The following is a 14,745-nucleotide window of genomic DNA, read 5'->3' on the forward strand; positions in this document are numbered from 1 at the left end:
CTGAGAACCACTCACAAGCCTTTTGCTTGTGGATGGCAAAAGAGCAGTTATGAATGGTGAGCCACAGTGTGGGTTCTGGGAACCCAATCCAGGTTCTTCTGTATAGGAACCTGTACATTTTGTGGATAGCAGTAAATTTTGATTTCCTTCACAAAGATACTCAGGTTTGTTTTCTGCTGATTATATAAGATTGGGTTCTCTAGCGTCAGGGATAATTATCTGTAAAAGAATCTTCAAAATATGTCCTGTTCACCTGGTCCTCTCCATGTGGCTCCAGTGGGACCTTGGCATAAAGCAGAAAAGAAGCACGTGCTGGATAGCCATGTCCTTTGACTGACCTAACACTCATCTTTCTTCTTGCTTCCATGAAACTGTTTCAATGTGGTTTCTTTGCTTGAGGATGATTTAAACTTCCAGACTTGCTCCAGTTTGGGGCAATGATTTTTAAAGTAGGTTTTAAAACTGTAAAGCACAAAGTACTTGTGGAGCCTCCTTGATGTCCTACCGACAGCCAAGAATAGAGAAAGGATTCAGTTTGTTTCTGGGATGACCAGTTATGCATGTCTTCATACTGATGATCACTTAGTCCTGCTTTCCTAAGAACTACATAGTTACAGATCCCCCCATCAGATGATTCCTTTCTAGATTGCTCTATAACAATTAGACTAAAGATAGCATGAAATCTAACCACGATAGTATAGAAAGGTGATCATATGACGGTCAAAATCAGGTGTCCAACCATGATTTATTAATCTCTTCTTGTCTTTACTGTTTTCTTCCTTAGCACTGTCTCAATAATGGGCAGGTTCTCCTCTGCAATAATTTCAGCGTGCTACACTTTGAAGTCGATTTGATAAACTTCCTTGTTGTATTATATTCCTTCTTTTCACGGTTTCTGAAACTTAAGCACTCCCCGCCCCCACTTTCCAAAACTACTATCATTCCTGAACAGTTTTATGTGGTGTATGCAATGGTATTTCTTTTTTACCATTGATTACCCTTTGGTTTTGTAACTGCCCATTTTTTTTTCACTTACAATTAATGTGACTTGCATAAACCTCCACTCATTGCTTCCTCTGGATTGGATGTTTCATTTATAACTTATTTGTGTGTGTGTGTGTGTGTGTGTGTGTGTGTGTGTGTGTGTGTGTGTGTGTGTTTGTGTGGTTTACAGTTTTCCTTACCCTCATTGACTGGATTAAGAGCTCATATGTGAGCCAAGCTTGATCACTGAAAATGAATGAGTCCTAATCTGGAGGCTTTTGTTTTTACTGTGGATGTTTTGCTTGAAGTTGTTATATTTTTAAGTAACTTTGAGGCTAGTCCTGACCATTTTAATCTTCAGAAATGTTCTTCTTGAGAGTGAAGCTAACTAGGAGGACAGCAGTGTCAAGACATGGACAGTGACAAATTTCTGAGCACTAAATTCACCTACATTATTTTCAAACTATAAATAACCCCAGATAATTATTTTAATAATGAAATAATATGTTAGCTGCATTTAACATCTCTGCCATTTTAAATTGGGAGATTGCTAGTTTCAGTGCACCGTATTTCTATAAGACATTTCATTTTTTCTCTTTTTCTCATTTTTAAATGTTAAAATTTTATATTTCTATTTCTATATTATTTCTTCAATAATCCATTTTAAAACTAAAATAGTGTAACATTTTAGTAAGCAAGCTATTACTTTTGTTAATTAATGAAACAGTATAACATTTTGGTAAGCAATATATTAAATTTATTAATTAATAAAAGATTTTTTCTGTTTAAAATTGGAAGTGCCTTTCTCAATTAGGGCACATCTGTACTTGAATTTGAATGAGCAAAATTTCTAATACTCAAAAGTAATATGCAGTTATAATACTGAAGAGGAGAGTTATAGGATGTAAACATATATGTATAATTGTAAACATTAAGATGCCACATATAATTTCTCATTTGTTTTACCACCATAGACTGGCTGTTATATGAAGTAATAAAGCCAATGATAATTTTTTTTTTACTTTTTTTCATACAATATATTTTGATCATATTCTTCCCTCTCTCCTAATTCCTCCCAGGTCCTTCCCACTTCCCAACCCACTGAATTTTGTGTTCTTTCTGTCTTAGAAAGAAAATAAAAAATACAAACAAACAAATACCAACCTAGTCCAAAATGAAATAAAACAAACAAAAAAGTACACAGAAAACATTGGGTCTGTTTTGTGTTGGCCAACTACTCCTGAGAATCAGGTTTGCCCTGAATCGTGGTTAAATACAGCTGGTGTCATTCCATTGGGGAAAACTGGTTTTCTCTCTCCCAGCAGATAGTAATTAGAAATAGTTTCTTGTTTAAGGATTGGACTCTATAACCATTTTCTCTTCTCTGTGCTGGGATAGTTTTTCCTGGCTTGAAATTGCACAGGTCTCATATGTGCTGTCACAGTCTCTGTGAGTTTATATATGTATTGGTCCTGTTGTTTCTGGGTGATTCTGTTTCCTTGGAGTCATTCACCACCTCTGCCTCTTATAATCTTTCTGCCTCCTCTTCTGCATAGATTCTTTATTCTTGAGGTGAGGGGTTTGATAACGACTTTGCACTTATTGTTAAGTGCGCCAAAGCCTTTCATTCTAGCATGTTTTTTGGATATATGTTTTCATGTTAGTTCCCATCTGCTGCAAAAAGGAACGTCTTTTATGAGGGTTGAACAATGATTTGTGAGTATAGCAATATGTCATTAGCAATTATTTTATTGCAATATTCATTTAGCAGAATAATAGTAGGTTTTCCCCCTAGGTGCCATGAACAATCTAATCTCAGGTTCTTGGTCACTTTAGCAGTATCAGGTATGGGTTCCATCATATGAAGGGTGCCTGGTATCAAATCAAATGTTGGTTGGTTGCTCCCATTACATTTGTACCATTATTGGACCAGTACGTCTTGCAGACAGGTCACAGTTGCAGGTTACTGCATTCACAGCTGGATGATATTGGTGTTCACTCTTCTCATCTGATAGCATACATAGTACCTTCCCTCACTATGAATGCTGGCCATTGGGGTTGAAGCTTCTAGTTGTGTACCAGCTCAATTTCTCCATGCTCGATGAAGTAAGTGCTGTCATCAGTAATAGGGCGTTACTATCAGGTTTTGGAGGGCATCCGATAGCATTGGCAATAGTCTGATATTTGGGGGTGGCACCTATGGGACTCCTTTTGTCAATGATTATTTTTGGTTTTCAAATTTTATGAAATCACTAGGATTGAATCCCTTGGAACATGAACATTAGCAAAATGTCTTGCTGTGTTTGCATCCATACTTTCCATTTGCAAGTAGGTAAGAAAAAAATGCTAAATATTTTATAAGTGAATAAAAGACACAAAATTGTATCAGTCAATGAGCTGATAAGAGTATTTCCTCACTAAAATATTAATGTATGCAGTGGACATGCTATATCTAGTCAGAATTTATCAATTGGTGGTAAATAATATTGTCTTCCTTTTATTACTTGAAATGATAGGTGATTATTTGGATGTGCACTTGTTTTCATTCAAAACCCACACATTTCACAGGATTGTCTTGTTTGTCTACTGTTTCTGCTTAAAAATTTCTTTGGTTGTTGTTTTGTGGCTCCATATATATTTCAGGAGTGTTTTCTATTATGAAAGAAGTTTAGTGTTTTGATGAATTGCATTGACTTCATGGATTGCTTTGAGCAGTGTATTTGTTTGGAATTATTCTGATTCATGAGCAAGGCATGTCTTTCTTTTTCTTTGTGTCTTAGGCAATTTATTTCAATAGCATTTTGTCATTTTCATCACCAAGGTATTTTTACTGCCTTGCTTAAATTTTGTTATTAAATGTTTATTCTTTTTGTGATAGTATAAATCAAACTGCTTTCTCAATTTTTCTTTCTTTTTTTTTTGTACAGCAAGGTCATTTTTCATATCTAGAAATGCTACTAATTTCAGTTGAATTTGTTTCTGTCTTGTAATTTCATTTATATTTACTTATGAGTTAAATATGATTTGCTTGAGTACATTGGGTTTTTATATGGTTAAAATTATGTGATCTCCTAACAAGAATAACTTAGCATCATTTTTTTCCAATCCAGTGTCTTTTCCTTGTTTCCTACTTAATATTTATTTTATTCTTTGATTTTTATACTTTCTTTCCTTCTAAAAGTTTGGACTTGAGATTGTTTTTCTGTAGCCTTGTAGGATATTCATAGGTTAATTGAGACGATTTTCTTTTTGATATATGCATTTATTGCTATAAACATAACTCTTGGCTTTTTTTGCTACTTTATGGTTTTTGATACATGGAGTTATTTTTATTTGTGTGCAGATATTTTATATTTTATTTTATTTTATTTATTTATTTTTTCTTTCTTTTTTTTTTTCCAGAGCTGAGGACTGAACCCAGGGCCTTGCGCTTACTAGGCAAGCGCTCTACCACTGAGCTAAATCCCCAACTCTGAGCTAAATCCCCAACTCTATTTTAAATATATTTAATTGCTCAATGTTTATTTATTAGTAAGTTATTAAATTTGTATTCAATATATATTTGTGTACTTTCCATTAGTTTTAGTTTTATTCCATTTGGTTGGGAAGATACAAGGTATAGTTTTATTTTTCATAATTTATTGAAACATGATTATAGCTTTATGTGATTTGTCTAGTATAATTTTTCATGAGAATATATATATATGTTTTCATGAGAATATATATATACATACATGTATATATATATATATATATGGGTTGTTGGTTTAACTATTTTATAAATATCTTTCATGTTTAATATTATAGTTCAACTGAGATTTAAATTCTTTCATTTAAAATTTTAATGTTTTATTAATTATTAATCAATATATGATGCAATTAAATTATTCAACATGCACAGTCTATGATTGTAAAACATTACCACAATCTCATTTCATTTTTTTAACATTCCAAACCAATCCTGTGCCTTTTAAGAGTTACTTCTTGCCTGGCGGTGGTGGCACATACCTTTAATCCCAGCACTCAGGAGGCAGAGCCAGGCAGATATCTGTGAGTTCGAGGCCAGCCTGGGCTACCAAGTGAGCTCCAGGAAAGGCACAAAGCTACGCAGAGAAACCCTGTCTCGAAAAACCAAAAAAAAAAAAAAAAAAAAAGAGTTACTTCTCATCCCCTCTTCTTTTCCTGAACCCTAGGCTACTATTTATCTTTATGTATTTTTCTAATATTAAGATTTCATATAAGTTGGCCTAAAAGTTTGTGAGAGTATTATTTTACTTAATACAAGATATAAACATATTGGCAATATATAAATATTTCATTTATTTAAAAGTATTAAGACAGAATTAAGAATCATTTTTGACTATTCATTCCACAGAAGGTGATATTTTTATAAACATACACTTTATGAAATGGTTAAATCAAGACAATTAGCATTTTTATCTTCTCATACATATCATTTTTGTGTGGTGAAACTAATTACTTTACAACATTCAGTTTATTTTCAATTTAGTGGCTTTTACCAGTTTTAGTACTAACAATATTTGTATTTAGTACTAAACAATATTTGGGAGCAAATGTACTAAGTGTATAGACTTTTTTTTTCATTTTCCTTTGGCATATAGACAAAAGTAGATTTATTAGTATATTAGTTACCTTTCTGTTGCATTGATAAAACGTGACCAAGACAATTTCATGAAGAAAGGGTTTATTTGAGCCTATGGTTCCAAAGGGATGAGATTCCTCCATCATGGTGAGGAGGATTGGCAGCAGGCGGCAGGCATGTTCGCCAAAGCATGAAGCTCAGAACACACACCTTCCACCCAAGCTTGAAGCAGAGGGAATGACCTGCAAGAAAGGCAAGGCCTTTTATCTCAAATATTGTCTTCAGAGATGCATTTCCTCCAACAAGGCTATCCCACCTACGCCTACCCCCAAACAGTTGGGGAAGGACATTTCTTATTCAAACCACCACCCTAGGAAGTCTGTTTACTCTACCATTTCTCAAGTACTTCCTTTTGAGGTGGTACTACAGAGCTGTTTCCAAGTGGCTCTGCTATTTTATAACTGCACCAGCAAAGAAAGAGGATTTACATTTTCCCACTTCTTCAGCAATAATGATAAGATGGTTACTCTCAGGTTTTTTAAAAACATATGCATTTGTGATGGGTAATCTGTCTATGGAGGGAAGTCAGGGTGTAGATGAACTAAACTCTCATTGTAGTTTTTTGTTTGATGTGGAGTCTCATGTCATCCATGCTGGCCTTCAACTGTCCATGTAACCGAAAATAACTTGAAACACTAATTCTCCTGTTTCAACCTCCCAAGTGCTAGGATTTTAGATGTGTGATACCATACCCAGTGTTCCATCATTTTTTAATCATTAATGTGGTCTTCAGAAGTTTCTGGGTGGTGTCATGTAGTATGCATCCATGTTAAGCATTGCTATATAGTCTTGCTAAAGTGAATCTTTTACTGGAATGGAAAAATGACCATATTTCCTTATATTTTAAAATTTAGTCTGTTTTACCTACTATTACTACAGCTTTTCACACTTATTTGAGGTTTTATTTTATATGTATTTCCAACCCTTCAATTTTTAGTTATGTGTACCTATGGCAATGAAATTGGTTTCTTGTGGGCATGATATAGTTGAAGTTTCTTTATTAAAAAATAATTCATCTATCATACTGATTTCCAAAGTGGCTGTACAAGTTTGCACTCCCACCAACAGTGGAGGAGTGTTCCTCTTGCTCCACATTCTCTCCAACATAAACTGTCATCAGTGTTTTTGTTCTTAACCATTCTGACAGGTGGTGGTTTCTCAGAAAATTTGGAATCAATCTACCTCAAGACCCAATGATACCATTCTTGGGCATATATCTAAGGAATGCTCCATCATACCATAAGGACACTTGCTCAACTGTGTTCATAGCAGCATTATTCATAATAGTCAGAACTGGAAACAACCTAGATGCCCCTTAACCAAAGAATGGATTAAGAAAATGTGGTACATATACACAATAGAATACTAATCAGCAGTAAAAAAGCAATGATATCATGAAATTTGCAGGCAAATGTATGGAACTAGAAAATATCATCCTGAGTGAGGTAACCTAGACTCAGAAAGACAAACATGGTATGTACTCACTCATAAGTGGATACTGGAAGCAAAACAAAGGATAACCAGACTAGAACCCACAGCTCCAAAGAAGGTAGATAACAAGGAGGGCCTTAAGAAGGACAAATGGAACACCCTGGGAAAGGGAAATCCATGAGATCACCTGAATAAACGGGGAGTGGGGAGGGTCAATGGAGGGTAGGGGATGGGGGATGGGAGCATGGGGGAATGAGATGGTTGAAGTGGAACACGGGCGGAGTGGGAGAGCAATGAAGGAAATATTTTGATAGAAGGAGACATCATGGGCATAGGGAGAAACCTGGTATGAAGGAAATTCTCAGGAATCCACAGATAATCCCAGCTTAGACTACTAGCAGTGTAGGGGTTGCCCATGCTGGCCTACCCCGGTAATCAGATGCCCTAAGTGTCATTACAGAACCTTCATTCAGTAACTGATGGAAACAGATGCAGAGAGCCATGGCCAAACACCAGGCCGAGCTCTGGAAGACCAGTTGAAGAGAGAGAAGAGGGATTATGAACAAGGGGCATCAAGACCATGGTGGGGAGATTTATGGATACAACTGAGTCAAGCTAGTGAAAACTCATGAACCTTGGGCTGACAGGTGTGGAGCCTGCATGGGACTGGACTGGGATTTCTGCATGGGTGAGACAGTTGTGTAGCTGTTTGAGGGGCCCCTGACAGTGGGAATAGAATCTATCCCTGGTGCATGAGCTGGAGCCCATTGCTTCTGGGGGGACACCTTACACAGCCTTGATAGCAGTGGGAGGGGCTTGGATCTGCCTCAGCAGAGTGTGTTGGGCTTTGCTGACTCCCCATGGGAGGCCATATATTTTCAGAGGAGGGAAAGGGGGAATCTCTGGCTGTTATGTGGAATGAATAAAAAAATCCTTAATAAAAAAAAAAAAAATTCATCCAGTATTCCTATGTTTCCTGATTCATGAATATAATCCACTTACATACAAGCCTCTTATTGATATATGTATATTTCCCCTTTCATTTAATTAGCTGTATTTTGAGTAATGTTTTTATTGATCCTTTGAGAATTTAGTACAATGAATTTTGCTAATACCCCTCCAACCTCACTCTTTCCATGTCTACCCTCTATCTTCTTGCCTCCTTACCCATCTAACTTCCCAACTTTGTGTGACCTTCCTCCTTTTCTTTTTTTTTTTTTTTTCTTCATCAAGTCAACTTTGTATTGCTGTACTACTCTAGACTCTACTGGATCTACCAGGAGTCACATCATTAAAGAATACTATGTTTTTATATCAGCAGCTATCAGATTCCAATAGTCCCCAATTGATTTTGTGCCCATTTCTTCCCCTCCACACTTGGTTTGTTGTCTGGTCTGAGCAGAGCAATTCAGTTTATGTGGCACAGTTGCTGTGAGTTCACACATGCTTGTGTCTAGAAAACATTGGTTTTTTTTTTTTAAGCTATCCACTATCTCTCGAGGAAAACAAAACAAAACAAAACACCTAATTAAAAAATGAGACAGGGAGACAACACAAAATTCTCAAAAGATGACCTATGAACAGCTGAGAAACAGTTCTTAAAAACTATTCAGTATCTTCAGCCATCAGGGAATTATAAATTAAAAGTACTTTGAGATTTTGTTTTTCTCCATGCAGAATGGCCGAGGTCAGATCCAAATGAAAGAAGATGCTGAGCCTGGCTGTGGGGAAAGGAGGACACTGCACTGCTGGTGGAGGTTCAAACTGGTGCAATCATTAACTGTATTTGTTCGTTGTGTTTCTATCTTCTCCTTTAATTTTGTTATTGAGTAGATTTCTATCATCCTAGAATTAAATTCTCTCCTGTCTTTTTTTTTTTTTTTTTGTGAATGTCTTAGTAAATTTTGTTATAGCCGTGTGTTTTCAGGATAATAGTTATCCTTTCACTTCTAGTGTGACTCACTTGTGTGTGCTGGTATAGTTTATGCATATATACATATATATGTGTGGGTCACTGTGGGTGTGAATGTGTGCATGCAACGGAGGTCGGAACACAGCTTTGGGGAATTCTTGCCTTCCACCTTGTTTGAGTCAGGCATCCTCTTGTTTCTTGCTGTAGCACAGCCTACTCCAGGCTAGCTGACCTGCATGCAGTGTGATGGGTGATCCTTTATCCTCACCTCTCATCTCTGCACAAGAACGCTGAGATTATTAGTGCCATGTCACCCTCTCTGACTTCTTAGATGGTTTCAGGGCCTCTGAATTCAGATAATGCTTGCAAAACAAAAACTTTTACCCACTGGGCCATCTCCCTTTCACCCTCTCTTAAGTGTTTTCGGAACAACTGATTTTCTTTGTTTCTTTTTTCCAAAGTTAAAGAAATTGTCACTGCAGGATGGACAGGACATATAAAGTCACTTTTTTTGTTTATTTGTATTTTAAAGATATTGATCAGGTCTATTATTTTGGAAGGGGATCAATTCAGTTTCCATGATATGACTCTTCCAGCTTAAAGGAAACAGTCTCATCATAGGATGATCTATTTGCAGGCCTTGGAAAGTTTAAGAAAATTATTTAATAAATACTCTAAAGAGTGTGGAACAAGAGGGTTCTAAAAGTTGGCATTTAGAAATCTGTTGAAAATACCATAGGTACCTGTGAGGTTGTCATCTTTGAATGGGAAGTTAACCAGCTTCTTCTGATAAACACCCCTTAAATGACTGTCACCTGCATATAAGTTATTAAGCAAGAATCTAACCCAAACATTTAAAGCAAATGAGACATATAAAATGAAGGCAGAGATGTCAAACATTTCTCCTGTTTGTGCCTGCTCATTTGGCATTTGAAGATCCAAGTAAATAGACAGCACTTTCCAACAAAGGCAGACTCTGTCTTATCACAGTTTGACTCTGGTAACTATAGATTCAGTGCATGGTCAAAGAAGGCCCCTCATTCCTGACAGTTCTGAATGACTAGCTCTGATTTGTTTGTGTCACAGTCTTGTGTTGAAAGCAACCATCAAACTGCTTTGGCCATACTATAAGCCTATAATCTTTCTTTGGTAAACACAACTATTCTGTTCGCTAAGTGGGTAAACACTTACTCTATTATGTATGTAAGATAAATGAGGCAAAGTTCAATGAGGTCTAGAGTGAAGGTTTTTATCCTTTCAGTCTGATACCACTTAATTGATACAGCAATAGAGAAGTGATTCAGAACTGATGAAATAAAATAGGCGTGCCCTCATGTAAACATTCAGTCTGAGACTTGTGAGATGCTTCACTTAGTAAAGGCACTTGCTATGTAAGCTGGCTGCTTGAATTCAAATCTAGAACTTACAGAAAGATAGAATGATAGAACCAACTGCACAAAGCTGTCCTATGATCTTGACATGTATACCACAAGAATCATCTGACAGTCTATAAAAAAATACCATAATAAACTCTTAAGTATCAAAAAACATTGTTTGGTCCATTCCACAGTCACCATGCATCTTCAAAATAGACACTCTGAAATAGTGTCAGATATTTATGGCTGTATAACATGACATGAAATAAAAAATAAGGAATTAATTCATTTATGGAATCACTGAAGATTTATAGGGAACATACTTAGTAATGGGCTAGAAACATACTCAGTAGGCAGCAGTAGTCTAGCCTGACTGAGCCTTTGGCAAAAAATGAACATCACAAACATATCAGGGATTGTTTTAGGATTAAAGTTTTGGGGTACATATTCTTCTTTATAAATTTCTATCATTGTTTGTTACTGTATAAACCAAAAAACAAATCTATTTTGCTTTTTACTGTTTCCTGGAACTCGAGCGTGGACCAAAGGTCGACCTAGTGAGAACATCAGAAGAACCATAAAGGACCTTGGCTATTTCTTGGGAACATATAATCTATTTTAGGATAAAATAATGTTCTAAAAACCATTCATGATTTTATATAGGTACATCATTATGTTAGATTAAAAACAAACAACAAACTCAAAATAAAACCAAGCAAAACAAAATCATTTTCGGACTTGGTTTCTGTACAGGTTGAGCACGGTGACATGTTTTCAGGTGACAAACATAATTTCAGGTGGCTCTTTGAAGGTGAGATAGGAACACTCTCTGCTCAGTAATTAGAACTGGAAGGGAGTACAGCTAAGTATAGCAAGAAATTAAACCAAAAAAAATTGTCATTTTTCAGCTACAAACAAAGACTTGCTACAACCCTAGGCACTCAACCTTCCAAATGGTGCCAATTATGTTCACCCTCCCTGCTGTGCTCTGTAAAGGAGAGGCACCACAGGGATCAAAATTAAAACATTTAATTACTTTGTGTTTTAAGTGTGAGCTATCTGTGGAAAACAGCAGGCCAGTCTTTTTTCTATGCACTCGACAGAAGTCCCCTTGGTCCCTTGACAACTCCACTAATCATCTGAATTTAAATACTTTTCCACTGCTTTACATTCTCACTACAAACATCTTTGCCTTCCCTTAGACGGCCCTACACACTTAGTTACAGTTTAACCACTTACCCATTGAAGTAAATGACTGAGAGTTAAAGTTCCCTGGAGCTGGCTGATGAGCACTTACTTAGAGAAAGTGCGAAATCCATCTGGAAATTAAGGTCTGAGGGGGAAGGGAGACTGGAGAATGAACACATTTCTTAGGGCAATCTTGGAATCAACAGAATTGCTGTAATTGGAAGAAATATTTTAGAGCAACCAAATGCAAATTTCCACATATGTATGTTTCATTTATATTTTAAATTTAATTTTTTAAATTTCTTTTTAAAAATTATTCTTTGAGAATTTCATACACATATACAATATGTTATGATCTTATTTATCTATCCTTGCTCCAACTTCCCTTGGATATGTTCCTTTATCAACTTGATGTCCTTTGTGCTATATTCACATCTATCGACTGATGCCAGTTGGAAACACTCATATGTGGGTGAGTGCAGGGCCATCCATTTTTCCACAGACAATCTACAAGTGGCCACAACTCTAAAGAAAAATGACACTCCCTTTCTCCAGGTGTTGTCAGCTGAAGGAAACTCCTAGCTAGAGGTGAGCTTCAGAAGACCTTCTCGTCCGTGTTGTTATATTGATTGGCTCAGTGTTGTGCAGGTCTTGTGCAGGGAACCACAGGCGCTGTGAATTCATGTGTGTAACTGCCGTAATTACACACAGAAGAGATAATTTCATAGCACTCCTCTTACATTATTTCTGCTTCTGAAATTTTCTCTGAGCCTGAGAAATGGTGCAGGGTCAGTGGCAAGGTAAGAGGGTGGAGATTGACATAGAAGTTCCTTGAAATATTGATCATCAGATATCTCAATGTCATTAGCTAATGCAGAGAAGGTCCAGGTTTATAGAACAGCACAATTCTTGCTGTAGTTTTAAAAAAGTTGCTGTTGTTATAAACTTTTAACTAAAACTATTTTAAATAAAACGCTTGATCCTTATACTGTTATTTTATCTTAAAGTTACACAGAATACTTCTTCAATTAAACATGGGTGTTTGACCATTTATATAATAAATTCTATCAGGTGATGATGCTCTTAGTCAAGAGATAATAGTTACCTCAGGCTAGCACATAAACGTAAGTTGCTATCCTTATCTAACTTTTTCCATCAGACTATGGCACTTTATAGATTCTTTTCTGTAATTATTATAAAATATATTAAATGCAAATTTAACTAAGAATTTCTGGTTAATGAGAGTTATAGAGAAGACATTAAATGAACTGAATGAAGTCTTCTCAGAAATCAAATTCATCTTCTTTTTAATTTTAAAATTAGTACAGAATTTGAGATATCATCACGGCATTTTTTGGGGAAGAAATGCTGTTTACCAAAATCTCCTGCCCCTCCACTTCCTCCCACATCTGTTTGCCACATTGCAACCTCTACCCAAGTCCCTTTCTACTTCATCAAGAGGTTTTGTTTTGAGCTCCTGCCTTAGTGTCTCTTCTTCATCACTCTTCGTTTCCTTTCTACTCTTTAGGCTTTATACACATTTATGTACACACATGTGTGCCTTAAAGGTAGATTCCACATAAAACAGAAAATGAGATGTTTTCTATCATCTTGTTGAGTACTGAACATTGTAGATCCATCCACTTCTGGAAATTTCCACTTTCTTTAGAAAGGAATGAAATTTCATTGAGTATACATACCACATTTATATTATCCATTCATCTGTCAGTGGACTTCTAGGTGGATCCAAATTCCTTGCTTTTATGAACAGGGCAGCAATAAACGTGGATGTTTGTGGTAGGATATGCTTGGAAATGGTATATTTGGGTTATATGGTAGTTGTATTTTAAATTTTTTGAGAAATCTTCATTGATTTATCATTTCCATGTCTATACTAGTTTGCCCTTTCAACAGCAGTGAATAAGGATTCCCCCTACATATCTTCCACATCCTTCCCAGCATTTATTCTCAGACCCAGTGAAATTAGCCTTTCTGACTGTGGTAAAGTGGTATTTCAAATAGTTTTAATTTACATTTTCCTAATACCTAGGAATGATGAATACTTAAGAATGGTGTTGAGCCTTTGTGTATCTTTGTTGGAAAACTGCTTTGGTTTATCCATATTTAATTTCTTTTTCTTTCTTTCTTTTTTCTTTGTTTAGTTCTTTATAAATTCCTGGATATAAATACCGTATCTCAAATACAGCTGCAAAGATTTTTCTTCAATTCTGTAAACTATTTGATCTGCTCATAGTTTCTTTTGCTATGCATAGATTTTTTTTAAATTTATGCAATTTATTCTGATTAGCAAAAAAATTATAGCTTGCATGTAGTTTATTCAAAATGCTTAGGACCAGAAGCATTTCAGCTTTTAAAAAGTTGGAATAATTTCATATAGAATGATATACTTGGGACAAGATACAAGTCTAAGCACAAATGTATTAGCTTTCATATGTACCAATTTGCTTTGCCTGAAGGAGATTTTCTATAGTATTTTCCTCTATCTGCATGGCACCTTCTACTTTTGCCATCCTGTGGTTATTCAAAAAGTTTAGAATTTGGGGTCAATTTCCATTTTTAGGTTTGGAGAGCTCAACCTTTGTATGTATAAATTGAGACATTTTGACCAGTTGCTGCTTTACCAGAATAACAGAGCATGTTTGTAGGGAAAGTTCAGGTCATGTAAAGACAATGGAATGGTGATGAAATTTGGGACAGTGGGAGTCTTCACAGCATCTAAAGCTATTTTTCCTTTCATATTGTCTCTGATGACTGTAATGTGTGGCACAGAGGGTCAACAACAAAACACCAAATATCACAGCACAAAGTTGGATGATTCATCCTTCTTTTTGATTCTTCACATAAAATTCTGACATCTTCTAATTAAAGAACCAAGATAGGCGTCTACTTGACCCTCACTTTGACATCGTCAAATTTAAAGCAATTCAATTCTCACTCCCACGCTCATGCTAATTTTCACTAGGAGAAGTGATTTTGACAGGTTTAGAAAGTCAGGTTAAGCTCATATAAGGAAAAATGTGTAAAATCATCTTCTGAACTGATAGATGTGCCCTCCAGGGAAAGATTTTCCTTCAACCATAGGAATTGGTGGATATTGTCAGAGAGTAATATACAGCCAGATATTTAGGGCATGGGCTGAGAGTCAGAAATGTGCGTGTCATCCTCCTCCC

Source organism: Peromyscus maniculatus, chromosome 13, assembly GCF_049852395.1.
Source record: "Peromyscus maniculatus bairdii isolate BWxNUB_F1_BW_parent chromosome 13, HU_Pman_BW_mat_3.1, whole genome shotgun sequence".
NCBI classification, from domain to species: domain Eukaryota; kingdom Metazoa; phylum Chordata; class Mammalia; order Rodentia; family Cricetidae; genus Peromyscus; species Peromyscus maniculatus.